The sequence below is a fragment of the Peromyscus maniculatus genome, chromosome 12, assembly GCF_049852395.1.
Source record: "Peromyscus maniculatus bairdii isolate BWxNUB_F1_BW_parent chromosome 12, HU_Pman_BW_mat_3.1, whole genome shotgun sequence".
NCBI classification, from domain to species: Eukaryota; Metazoa; Chordata; class Mammalia; order Rodentia; family Cricetidae; genus Peromyscus; species Peromyscus maniculatus.
In genome coordinates, this window is record NC_134863.1 from 62019209 (window position 1) to 62032757 (window position 13549).

General features: G+C 37.9%; 1 protein-coding gene and 1 pseudogene across 4 annotated transcripts in view; both read left to right on the forward strand.

The window, feature by feature from the left end:
* The window catches only part of Robo1 (roundabout guidance receptor 1), a 997953-nt gene that overhangs the window by 335866 nt on the left and 648538 nt on the right, over positions 1-13549 (forward strand). The gene's annotated exons all lie outside the window — the stretch shown is intronic.
* LOC121821838 (U2 spliceosomal RNA) lies at positions 10770-10856 on the forward strand (annotated as a pseudogene).

Below are 13549 nucleotides of genomic sequence, written 5' to 3' on the forward strand. Positions count from 1 at the left end.
TTTAGCTAGCCTTCATACCTTGTGGTTGCTTGACAACTTCTCCGAATGAGCCCACTGAAGTTCTGGTAGGTTTATTTGAATACATATGGCCGTGAACATCAGATGCTTTCCTGCTTGTGTAAACTTTAATTTTTTTAACATTTTACAACTTCCCAAATGTTGGTTTTATAATCCTTTGTAACTTTACTTATAAATATTTTATATTTTGGATTATATTTTAAAAGGAATTATTTACCATTTATGTTTATGATTATACATTGAAATTCAGCAGCAATTTCATTTTCTTCTAATTGTTTAAATACACATATGTTGCTATTTTCATTTGTAATTTTTCTAAATCATGAAAAGATATTGATTTTTTTCAATTTTTTTTCTTGTATAGCTAGAGGTAGTTATATTTTATACTATTGTTCACTTTCTCTTTGATAATGTACATTTCACTTATCAATCTTAATATTAATTTTTTATGTGTTGGATGTTTTGCTTGCATGTATATCTATACATCACATGTGTGCCTGATGCCCATTGAGACCAGAAGAGGGCATTTGATCCCATAGAGCTAGAGTCAGAATTGGTTGTAAGCTACTACATGGGTACTAGGAATTGAACGGGGGTCTTTTAAGTGCAGTAAGTGCACTTAAATACTGAGCCATCTCTTTAGGCCCCATTAATTAATTTTTTAAAGGTCAAACTAGTTTCATGTATCTGTTAAACCCCCCTCAGTTATATACATCATATCTAATACATTGACAAATAGCAAAAGTTGGTGTTGTTTTAGTTGCCTCTGGGGCATCCCTAACTAATAACCCATAGGGAACCCCAAATCTCTGTCATTGTCATTGTTTTTCTTTATAGCTAAGCTGGTCTTGAACTCACTATGTATCCTAGGCTGACCCTGAACTAATAATCCTCCTGCCTCAGCCTCTCAAGTCCTGGAATTACAGTCTGTCTTTATTTCAACAATGGTAGACTTTGGTAAATGAGAAAAAAATAGTGTAATCTATAAATGTTTGTGCAAATGAAGTTTATTGTTATAATAAAGTATAATTTAGGAAGTTAACTAGATATGTTTTTAATATTGGTATATTGGTTGCAAGTAATGAGCAGTTCACAAATCATAATTATTCACAGATTTTCCAAGTCTGTCAAATTTTCAACACTCTGTGTGAGGGTGCTGTGTATGGAGTGTCAAGGCGGAAGACATGTCGGCCATAGGATATCATATGCTCCACCCTGTGTCTGACATTGTGAGCCTATGTGTGACGGGGCAGAGGGAACCAGAGCTCAGAGAACTGAGTGTGAAATGTCCTTCACAGGCTCACATGTTTGAATACTTGGTTCCCACCTGGGGGTGCACTTTGGGGCAGTTGTGGAACTTTTAGGATCTGGAGTTGATTGGAGAAAGCAGATCACTAGGGTGGTGACCTGATTATTCTATTATTATTTTATGGAATATTTCCCATTTGCTTTTTTAAGGGTCTACATACATAATGTTCTTAGTGTGTGTGACCTAGTTTTAGTGACTAAATGTTGTGCCAATTCTCACAGAATACATTGAGAGATATTTTTTTTCGTGTCTTATATTTCACATGATTTTGTGAATAATTTACATTTTAATTTAAATGTTTAAAGGAATTTGCCAGTGAGGCATAAGAGTTTAAATTTTATTCTTGAGAACCTTTTGATAACTAATTCAATCTCTTTACTTTTATAAAATTATTATTATATTTAATTATATGTATTTAAATCATCCCCCTTTCTCTCCTTCCTCCTCCCCCACCCATGTGCCCGCTCCCAAAATCACAAGTCTCCTCTTCTTTAACCATTGTTGTTACATATACACACATATAATTGAATAAATTTAACAATCTGCTTAATCCATTCAGCGTTGCCTGCATGTATGTTTCTAAAGCTGGCTGCTTGGTATTAGCTAGCCCATCAGGCACTCATCCCTAGAGACAATGAATTCTCCCTGTCCCCACAGCTATTAATTGCTTATAGCTTATCCGTGAGTGGGGCTCCATAAGATTTTTCCCCATCTACATTGGGATGTCAAGTTATGTTGGAATTGTTCTGGTATTCTGCATGTAGCTGGGATTTCAGAGGTATAGCTTCTCTGTCATAACTAGCAAGGTGCAATACTTGAGCCAACTTCCTAGAGGTCTGGCTATTCCAATATTTCCATCTCCTCTTCTACATTATTACCACCTAATCCTTAGGTGCAAGAGTTGTGTTGTACATGTATCAACGAGGGTGGATATGGACAGTCAATTGTTCTCTGTGTTTTGATGCTTGTGGCATTCTGTGCTCCTTGCTTTTGATAGGTATATTTGAATAGTTCTTAAATTGGGTATGGTAATTATTTTAGGAATTTGTCCTTTTTATCAAAGTTATTTGATATTCGACATAAAGTGTTTCACATTCCTCTTCATGCTGTTTTTCTTCCTTTTAGAAGTTAGTGCTGAATTGTCTATTTATGTTTTGATTTTGCTGAGATGTTTTAGGGATCTTTGAAGAGCTGTGTGGATATTGTCCTTGGCAATGGGGCCCACACTATCAGTTCTCAGAGAGTGATGACCCTCTGTCCTAGAATCAGCCTAGGTTTTTTAGCATCTCTATGGGGCCCCTTTGGCCACCAACTAAACCAAATGTAATACTGGCCCACTACTAGACACCTTATCTGGCTACAAAAGAATGCCAGTTCAGACTCTATATCCGCCATTACTGAAAGGCTTCACTAGTGTCATCCTCATAGATTCCAGGGAGTTTCCACTGCACTAGGTTTCCACATCATCCCCCAAATTTCCCTTTCCATTTCCAACGATCTCTCCCTGAACTCTCTCCCTCCATTCCTTGCCCCACACACTTACACCTGACACCTCCTTCTCCCATCCTGACCTGCTCTCAGTCCTCTCCTTCCACATTACTTCATACTCACTTATGACTCTTTTTCCATGGTAGTATATTTTTATCTAACTGCTCCAAAAATGCTGTGAGCCTTGGTATTAGCTAGCCAATTAGGGCTAAAGAAGGTGAATTCTCCTTATCCTACTAACTATTAATTGCTTGTAGCTTATCTATAAGCGGAGCTGTCTTTCTGACTATTGATATATGAAAAATAACTCACATGTAAAAAGTATTAAGTAAATGCATTTATTAGAAATGTGAATGGGGCAGAGGGAAGGTGGGGGGAGGGAATCTGAGGAGAGGAGAAAGGGGAAACTTTGGTTGGATGTAAAATAAATTAATTAAGTAAAAATATTAATGTGATTTATCACTTTAGCCATGTCCAGAGTATATATAATCTGATACTCGCATTATATATACTCACACTGGCCAACAACTCAAAAATAGTTAACTTATACTGATACTGAGTTTTTATTTGGTAGTATACAGTTGGGGTGTTGAATGGTCCATCTTCAAAATCAGTTTAGAGGTTTCTCTGTGTATATCTTAAGTAAAAGCATCCAGTTCTGATACCCAAATATAATCCTATAAAATAACAATAATTCCATATTATACAAAATTAGTTAATGAAAAATTTCCATAAGTATTCCAATTATGTCTATTACTGTGATTATTTTCTTAAAGCACAATCCAAACATGATTGGTCCATCCATTATGTTTAACATTATTTTTCTTCATCTCATCATTTCTGAGTATTGACGCATTAAAATGTTAGGCCAATAAATATTTGCGGAGGTGAAGTGTGTTTCCTTTGCAATAGCAAACACTTAACAGAATTGGTTGGTACCCACTAGGAGCCAGTAACACTACCCTGATCTGATTTCATGACAGTCAAATGTTTCCCAATATACTCAGACAAGAGAAATGCCATGAAATAAGAACAACTGCTCCATTTCTTTTTCTTTTTCTTTTTTCCTTTTATTTTATTTTACAATACCATTCAGTTCTACATATCAGCCACGGATTCCCTTGTTCTCCCCCCTCCCGCTCCCTTCCCTTCCCCCCAGTCCACCCCCCATTCCCACCTCCTCCAGGGCAAAGCCTCCCCCGAGGACTGAGATCAACCTGGTAGACTCAGTCCAGGCAGGTCCAGTCCCCTCCTCCCAGAATGAGCCAAGCGTCCCTGTATAAGTCCTAGGTTTCAGACAGCCAACTCATGCAATGGTACCACTGCCTAGATGCCTCCCAAACAGATCAAGCCAATCAACTGTCTCACCTATTCAGAGGGCCTGATCCAGTTGGGGGCCCCTCAGCCTTTGGTTCATAGTTCATGTGTTTCCATTCGTTTGGCTATTTGTCCCTGTGATTTATCCAACCTTGGTTTCAACAATTCTGGCTCATATAAACCCTCCTCTTTCTTGCTAATTAGACTCCCGTAGCTCCACCCAGGGCCTAGCTGTGGATCTCTGCATCCAGATCCCTCAGTCGTTGGATGGGGTTTCTAGCACGACTATTAGGGTGTTTGGCCATCCCATCACCAAAGTAGGTCAGTTCTGGCTGTCTTTCGACTATTGCCAGCAGTCTATTGTGGGGGTATCTTTGTGGATTTCTGTGGGCCTCTCGAGCACTTTGTTTCTTCCTTTTCTTGTGTGGTCTTCATTTACCATGTACTCCTATTCCTTGTTCTCCCTCTCTGTTCTTGATCCAGCTGGGATCTCCCGCTCCCACAGGCTCTCTTTCCCTCAACCCTCGCCCTTCATTACTCCCACTCATGTCCAGGTTGTTCATGTAGATCTCAGCCATTTTTCTGTCATTGGGTGATCCCCGTGTCTTTCTTGGGTGTTTTCCAGGTAGCCTCCCTGGTGATGTGAGTAGCAATCCAGTCTTTCCTTGTTCTACTGCTCCATTTTAATTTAGAAACATACCTCTATTTGCCCTTTAGTTTCTGCCTGGGAGCATGGCTGTAATTTATACCTGAATTACCTCGACACATAGAACCATCCATCAGAATAACCTGTGAGACTTGTGATTCTCAGTAGGAAGCAATGGATAGGTGTTCAGTCATTACCATCACCTGAGAAACTAGCCAAATTCCAATACTGAGCTTTCTATTTACACTGACTGATTTCTGGACAAGGGTCCAGCATGCCAGATTGGTGAACAGATTGGTGACTTCAAATAAAATGTGGAAGGCAAACAACTCAGACTTAAGTTGATTAAGAACCTACTACCATCAAATAAGTGTCATAAGTGAGTATGAAATCAGAAAGGGCTACATGCTCTGTGGTAATAATTAGATGAACTCTGAAAAAGACAAATCCATGTAAGAGAAAATCAATGGTTTCCAGAGTTTGGGGGGGAAGAGAAAGTGGAACACAGAGGATTTTAGGACAATAAAACTACCCTGTTACTACTGTGATACAGTATTATGATATACTTATATCATATATCATGAACACCATGATATAACAGCATACTATTACGATAGAATGATATCATGGTAGACGCATTCCATAGACATCTGTACAAACATACAGTGTATGCAACTCCATGATTACAACTTAATGTGGACTCCAGAAGCTGTGATCCCAAGGTGCCAATCTAGGTCCCTCTGTAGACAATGCCAGCCTCCCATAGGAGACACTGGTGGTGGGAGAGTCATGTGTGAGGGGTGAGTAGGGACAAGGCATCCATGGAAAACCTCTGCACCGTTTGTTCAACTTTGCTTCCAAGCTAAAGCTACTCTTTGAGACTCTGTTACAATTAGATTGATAACACCTTCATTAAGTAATTCTGAAGCCCTTCTCTCGGAAACCCTTTCTAAGGTCATTGTGTGTTCTCGGACCCTCTGTAGCAATTCTAGATCGGTATCGTGAATAAAAACATACAGAGAACTTATTACAGGGCTCATCACCCTCCCTAAAAGGGTCACACAGAAAACGAAGTTCTAGCCTGTGATACTGAAATACAAATTTTAACAAATACACCATGAATTCTGAAATCGAAGGCAAATAGACCAAGTTTTAAAGCTCTTTTTCTTCATAGTGTTAGCCGTATTTCTCTCTTTCTCCCTCTTCTGTGACTTCAGTCTTGTTCTGTTCACACAGAGGTTACAATAACTTCTTTGCTGGGGACTTCCATGCCAGTCTCTTGCTACAATGATTCCTTTGTAAACTGCTAAAATAATCTTCTGTGAATACCAGTTTTATCGCATCACCTTCCTGCTCAAGAATCAGCTACTTCTAACATATCAAGTCTAAACTCTTGGCCTATAATTCAAGGTCCTCTGTCAACTAGCACTTTTGTACCTCTCTAACGTTATCTTTCCCCTCTACAGACTGACGTTCCCCTCCAGCTAAATCCAGCCAAGTTTCCACTCTTCCATGCTACTTGCTTTTGTGGCTTTTAGTTTCTCTGCAGTTGGAATTCCCTCCTTTCTCATTTCCTCAGCACATAATAAACATGTGTTCCCAACTCACCTCACTGAGAAAAAATTGTCCTGATTAAAATTTTCCACCTAGTCTAGTCATGGTGCTGATTGAATGAGAACTATAGTAAACTCCTACAGGTGGTTAAAGATCACAAAAGAAACTTCTAAAAATATAAAGTAGGAGTGCTCTGTTATTTTTCAAGTGAACCTATGAAACCAATTTATTTCACTATTTATCAGAGTTTACTAGAGAATGTATCTATCTGGGGGAGGAGAACTACTAAAAAATAAATGAGTTAAGCCTATTAATGTAAGTCATCTATGTGGGTTAAAAATCTATGGTGGTGCAATACACTGTATCCATTGCACAATGAGAGAATGGAAAATAATAATGATATAGGACACACTAAAACTGGAAATGAATATGGTAGCAATGTACAGAAATGAGATATAAAATTCACATGTATACAAAAACACATGTATACAAAAGCATGATGATTCTTAACCCTTCCCAAAGTACATTTTACACATGTAAGAACATTAGTTTATTAGTATTATTTATTGGTTATTGGTTTATTATTTTATTGCCATACTCCACACATTAACTGTATACACCTAAAAGTAGCCATGTCCTATTCCTATGAAGCAAAGATACTTCACAACAGATCCCATTACAGTGACATCCTACATGCGTGCCCAATCTGTTCATCTCGGCAGATTTAGTTTCAGAGGCCTCCCTGGTTTTCAATGCCCTCACAAATATTTGCACTTAAAGAACCCCCAAATTCTGTTGACTGGACATGCATTTATATTACCTTATGATTTCAGTTGCATTGATAAACTTATTGAGAAACTATACACCCCATTAGAGCATGAGGCATTCTTTTGTGTACCGTAAAACTAAGAATTCCCTTATCACATCTATTTTTGCACCATCTGTTACTTCTCCATATTCACTCTAAATCAGCCACGCTGAACTCAATAATCCACCTCAAAAATCAAGATGTATGTGCTTCCTCAGCATGTACATTTCAACCTCCCATCTTCTTACATACACCTCTATTAAAGCATGAGACCTATTTTATGAAAAATTTTCATATTTGTTTATCATAATGTCGTATCTAAAACCAAATGAAATGAAACCAGATTTAAAAAGTCAAACCTTTGCATACTACCTTCCTAAGAAATATCAGATGCGTGTGACAGGGCGGGCAGGATACACCCCCAAGTCATGCATCTTACCACATTAAGAGGAGGACATATTTTATGATATATCTTCTAAAATGAGATGACCCAAGACAATCCACCCATGGAGACCCACACAAGAGTGTATGCAGATCCATGCCAGACCCAGAGGCTCTTATCCTAAGTAGCTAATTTTTGAAACATAAACATTCACTTTGCTTTTATTCAGTTCAAGTTCTGAGTTTAGCTGAAAAAGTTTATACCTGAGAGGGAAGCAGGGAGTATCAAAAGCAGAATTAAGGCACTCGAGTATCGTCTTATCTTGTAACAAAGTTGAAGGAAGCAGGCTGGGAAGGCCACAGACATGGAATCAAACAGACTTGGGGGCGGTGAAGCAGCTACTACTATCTTTTTGGTACACCCAGGTGTAGTGCAGGCAAAACCATTAAATAGTGATGGGAATCATTCCAGCCAGACTGGAATAACTTGTAGTTGAGAACAGTGTGACAAATCCAAGACTAGCAGAGTAAACATGCAGTCTCACCAGCCAAGTGGGTAGAGCCAAGATGCAGGGAATCTAGAAACAAGAATATAGACCTGGAATTTGATAGGCCTGTCATTAAGTCGCAAGATGAAAGTAACTGGAGAGGAGTTTAAAGTCAGCCAAGACCCAGAAATAAGCCAGACCCAACTAAGAGCTAAAAACACAAACCCGGAGTTGAGATGCATTCTTCTGAATAACTGTGCTAAACATAAATTTTGCTTATTTATTAACCAATAAGAATTTTTTGAAATATCATCTGTAGGTTGGATGCTGGTGTCCATCCAAGAACTGGCAACTTTAAAAAGACAGAAAAACTGGCCTTCATGGGACTTAAAACTCTTAGTGGACAAAGATAGACAATCATAAAGTAAATAAATTATGTTGTTTCAGTCAGATGTTATAAACTGTATAATCAGTTATAAAATTATATATACATATAAACTGATACATACATACACACATACGTGTGTATGTGTGTGTGTGTGTGTGTGTGTGTGTGTGTGTGTGTGTAGTATTAGAAAGAGTGTCTGCAGGATTGGGTTGTAAGTTCATACAAGTGCCTGAGGAAGAAGCCAGTGGAGGGAAAGGAGAAATTTGTGTATTTTTATCAGAGCAAAGTCCATATCCACAAATGTGTTAACAGTGTGTTGTAGACAAGTAATGAGGCCAGAGTGCATGAGAAGAAGGACTAGTGCATGGAAAGGAAGACATTCATTCTGAGATGTAAGAGGGATGGAAAGGTCAACTCAGACCTTGTAGACTGCAGCTAGAATTCTGATTTTCACTTACAGTGGAGCACAGTTAAGCAGCTAACCTACACTTAAACATGATGGCTCATTTGTGCTGCATTGAATAAATTTAAAGAAAAGGTGGAAGGAAAAAGAATAGCAAGGAGTTATGTCCAAAAAAAAGAAAGAAAGACAGAAAAGGAAAAACCCTGGCTGGGATAGACTATTCCAGAGCTTGGTGGTATGAGTGGAAAGGGTGAGAATCACGGGGACCTCATTTTGAGGTCCATCAACAGCAGTGGCTGTAGAATTGGAATGTTGTGTCTGGAGGGGGAGAAATGTTGCACTAGCTTTATTTCAGTGTGAGGGGCCTGAACAGCACATTAGAGTTCTGCTGGGGGAAGAGTAAAAAGCTTCAAAGGAAGTCAGGATTCTCATTGTGAATAGGATGACATTGGTATTCAAACATGTCAATGTGGCAGCTCTATGTTAGAATGTGATTCCCCCAGGTGGGGTGGCTCAGGCCCTTCATCCTTGAGCCCAACCTAGACTATATAACAAGTTCTAGCCCAGACAAGAATACACAGTGAAACCTGTCTCAAGAAAAGTAAAGAAAAAAGAAATAAGGAATGAAAAAAATCAGAAACAGAATGTGTATGGATTTCAATGTTATTAAAACTCTTGAAACGGGAGAAAATAGACAAGGTGGTTGAATACAAAAATTCATAGGAGAGGAGGTCCAAAGGTTGTTTAGAGGTTGAGAAGCTGAGACAATACCAGCTAATCAGACACTGAAAGAGCAGAAGAGAACCCAGACAGAAATATAGGAACTGGAGGGGAAAGAAAATACCAAAACTTGAGTAGAGGAATAATGAAAAACTTGAATAAGTCATAAGATATTAGTGACCTTGCTTTAGTCTCTTTGCTTTGTTAATGGTGACAATCAGCCTGCCAATATTTAATATGTACAGAATGTCATAGATTTTTTAAATAATGCAGACATTTAAGCTGTATACCACCATTTTATACATGTATATGCATTATAAAGTGTTGAGTTTCATAGAGACAATGTATTTAAGTGTACCATACATTTTGACTACTCTGTCATTCCTATTTAACCTCATCTTAGAGAAAAAAAAACAAGAGAAAGAAATAAAAGGGATACAAATAAGAAAGGAAGAACTCAAAGCATTCCTGTCTGTAGATGATTCTATACATGAGATCCTAGAGATCCATCATTTATAATCAAAATAATGTATGATTATAAACAGGAAATTTTCTGTCTACTCATTTAAAAAAATCCAAAATAGTGACATTTCAAATTATGTAAATTGTGATGTTACCAATACTACCTTTTCACAACACTGCATGAAATGATTGTTCTTGGAAATAAAAGTGAACCATATTTACATTAGTGAAACAATTTCTAAATCATTTTTGAATATCAGTCATTCAAGGTATTCTTGGCATCAGAGTTAAAGAAGTAATTTATTGTTTATAGCTTGACAGAGATAGTAGTATCAACATTATCAAGGGGAAATTTTCTGTAGACAATTCTAAAGAAATGCTTTCAATGTGAAGTCCTTATCATATGATTGATATAACTAGGACACAGGTGCAGATTTGCTTGGACAAACTGTTTTCTTTGTGTTCAAGCAGTGACTACCTTAAAAATTCATATAGCAAAGTATTTCTCATGATTAATAAACATTAACCTGGAGACTGCAGCAGACTTTGTAGGTGTTCTGTTGATCCCAAACCTGAGAATTAGCAGATGCAAGAAATGGGCAAATAGTCAATTCAAAGTGATCATACTGTGCGTGATAACAGTTCAGTAAGAATATAAACAGTTTAGGGAAGTAGACCATTTTAAGAATAATTGTGTAGAGGAACAGGAACATATTCGGAAAACGTCACCACTTATTTAACAAAGGCAAGAGGAAACTAAAAGCAAATGCAATGTTTAGAAACTGCACTCGCTTCTTGGCCTTTTGGCTAAGATCAAGTGTAGAAACTGCAGTATTTTAAGGTAATTATCAGTTCAAATCATGCTGAACTCCATAACTTTATGAGATCATTTGCTAGTTTAAAATGTCAAATGGCCCAGCCAAGGGCCTTGAGAGATGGCTCAGAGGTTAACAGTGCTGGCTGCTCTTCTGGAGAACCCTGGTTCAATTCCCAACACCCACTTGGCAGCTCACAACTGTCTGTAATTCCACTTCCAGGCCATCTGATGCTCTCTTCTGGCTTCATGGCCACCAGGCATGCAGGTAGTGCACATACATACATGCAAGCAAATAAGCCATGCACAAAATAAGAAAAAAAAAATCTTTAAAAAAAGATTGCTCAGCCAAAATCATAGTCACTGAGAGAAGTAAGCACAAGTCCCCACCCTAGCCCAGCAACTATCTCCAATTTGTAACCACTAAAAAAATGGAAAATATTTCTTTCCACTGGAGTCTCACTGATGATACAAACCACTCTTAAGGACAGACCCCCATGCCCAGCAGTAGATGGCCAACACCAAACAAATTCAATGGCATCTTTGTCTCCTAATGGTTTGTGTTATTTGCTTTACAGGACTTTGCATTTATGTTATGACTTCCAGTTTTGTGTTTCTATGGGATTCTTGTATGTGCAAACATGTGAGTCTCCACATCTATATGTATTTCTTGTGCCTCTTCTTTGGCTTTATTTCTTCTGTTTGTTTTGTTCAATTCTGGTTGGTTTATCCCTGTTTAATCTTATTTTATTTTATTATTAATCTTTAGATGTCTGGTTTTTTCCTCTAAGGAGAGCAAGAGAAAGGGTGTGCATTTGGATGGGAAGGAAATTGGGGAAGATATCTAAGGAGTTGGGGGAAGGGAAAGTGTAATCTGAATATATGGTCAAACAAACAAACAAACAAACAAACTTCATTAAAAGAAAAAAGTAGAGGCCAGGCAGCGGTGGCACACGCCTTTAATCCCAGCATTCAGGAGGCAGAGCCAGGCAGATCTCTGTGAGTTTGAGGCCACCCTGGACTATAGAGCGAGATCCAGGACAGGCACCAAAACTACACAGAAAAACCTTGTCTTGAATAGATAGATAGATAGATAGATAGATAGATAGATAGATAGATAGATAGATAAAATAGAAAAGTGTGGGCTTAAAGCTCTGAGCTTAAAATAAAGGGTCTTTGTTTTTACATACAGAAAAAATATATTTTTCTAATTCTTTGAGAACTTTATAAAATATATTTTTGTCACATTCACAAGCTTTTCCCTGACTGAGCTTTGACACACTGTTATTAACCAAGTCAATGGTTCATGTTTAGCTGATATCTTTTATTTCCAGACCCCATTTATGAGAATGATACATGTGCTCAGGCACTATGTTTTACTTGATACATTGTCTCTGATGCCAAGAACTCTTGATTGGAATGATGTTTAAAAATATCATGATTAACTATTTAATTCAGACATGGTCTTTATTACCAGGAAGGGTCAGTTAATTTAGCAGGGCCAATATAGTCCCTTTTGAAAAATTGACATTGCGTAGATTCCCCAAGCTACTAGATTTTAATACTGTCACTGTATCCCGATCTATTTGATTCAACAAATGTCAGGGTGCACACTTCTTCCTAGAGATGATTCTAGACCCTATCCTGTACCAAGAGAGGGATAGAGACACATCATCCAGCCATGTCTAGCAGAAGAACTTTCAAATTAGAATTCAGTTTGTCAGTTTTCACATTTCCTGGCCACCCTCTATTCCATGGTAAGCAATTCACTGTTCGACACTGAACCCTCTAATATCTACATTTATGGTATAAACTCAACTGTGCTATATATGCCTTGACAATTGTATCCAAAATATTATATCGGCTAGCGAGATGGCTCATTAGGTAAAGGTGTTTGCCCCCAAGCCTGACGATCTGATTTCAACCTCCAGAACCTACATAATGGAAGGAAGAAACTGACTCCTGAATCTTTTCCTCCTATCTCTACACACACACACACACACACACACACACACACACACACACACACACACACACACACGAAATGAACAAAAAATAAATAAAAATTTGACTTTTAAAATTGATAAAATTATATTTATGCCCATTTTATATATAGCACGCAATTACATATACTAGGTATTCTGTGGCAAGCTTGGCAGCAAATGCCTGCCTCTTGTGCTTTTAAAGGTTAGTGCTTGTCTAAACCTGTATGTTAATTTCTTCTTCTGAAATTAGATCAGCATACAAACACAGTCACAATCTCAAAATCGGAGACTGTTACGCCCTTCATTATCAAAGTTTCCTGAGACAATGAATTTAATAAGGCAAGGGGAAAACTTGTAACATATTGTCATTAAAGAGTTTATTTAGATTTCCAAATGTTTTTCATACAGAGGTGGAGTTTCCAGGCATCTGGAAAATCTATGTTGTTGTTTGGCACACTTTTCCTATAGTAACTTTTACAAGCCATAACTACTTTGGGTGGAAAAAAAATATCCTTAATCACCATTGCATGCTTTCTACCAGATCTCAAATGTTTGTTACTACTTTTTTTTTTTTTTTTTTTTTTTTTGGTTTTTCAAGACAGGGTTTCTCTGTGTAGCTTTGCGCCTTTCCTAGAACTCACTTGGTAGCCCAGGCTGGCCTTGAACTCACAGAGATCCTCCTGGCTCTGCCTCCCGAGTGCTGGGATTAAAGGCGTGCGCCACCACCGCCCAGCCTTACTACTTTTAATAATAGAAAAAAATCCCAAG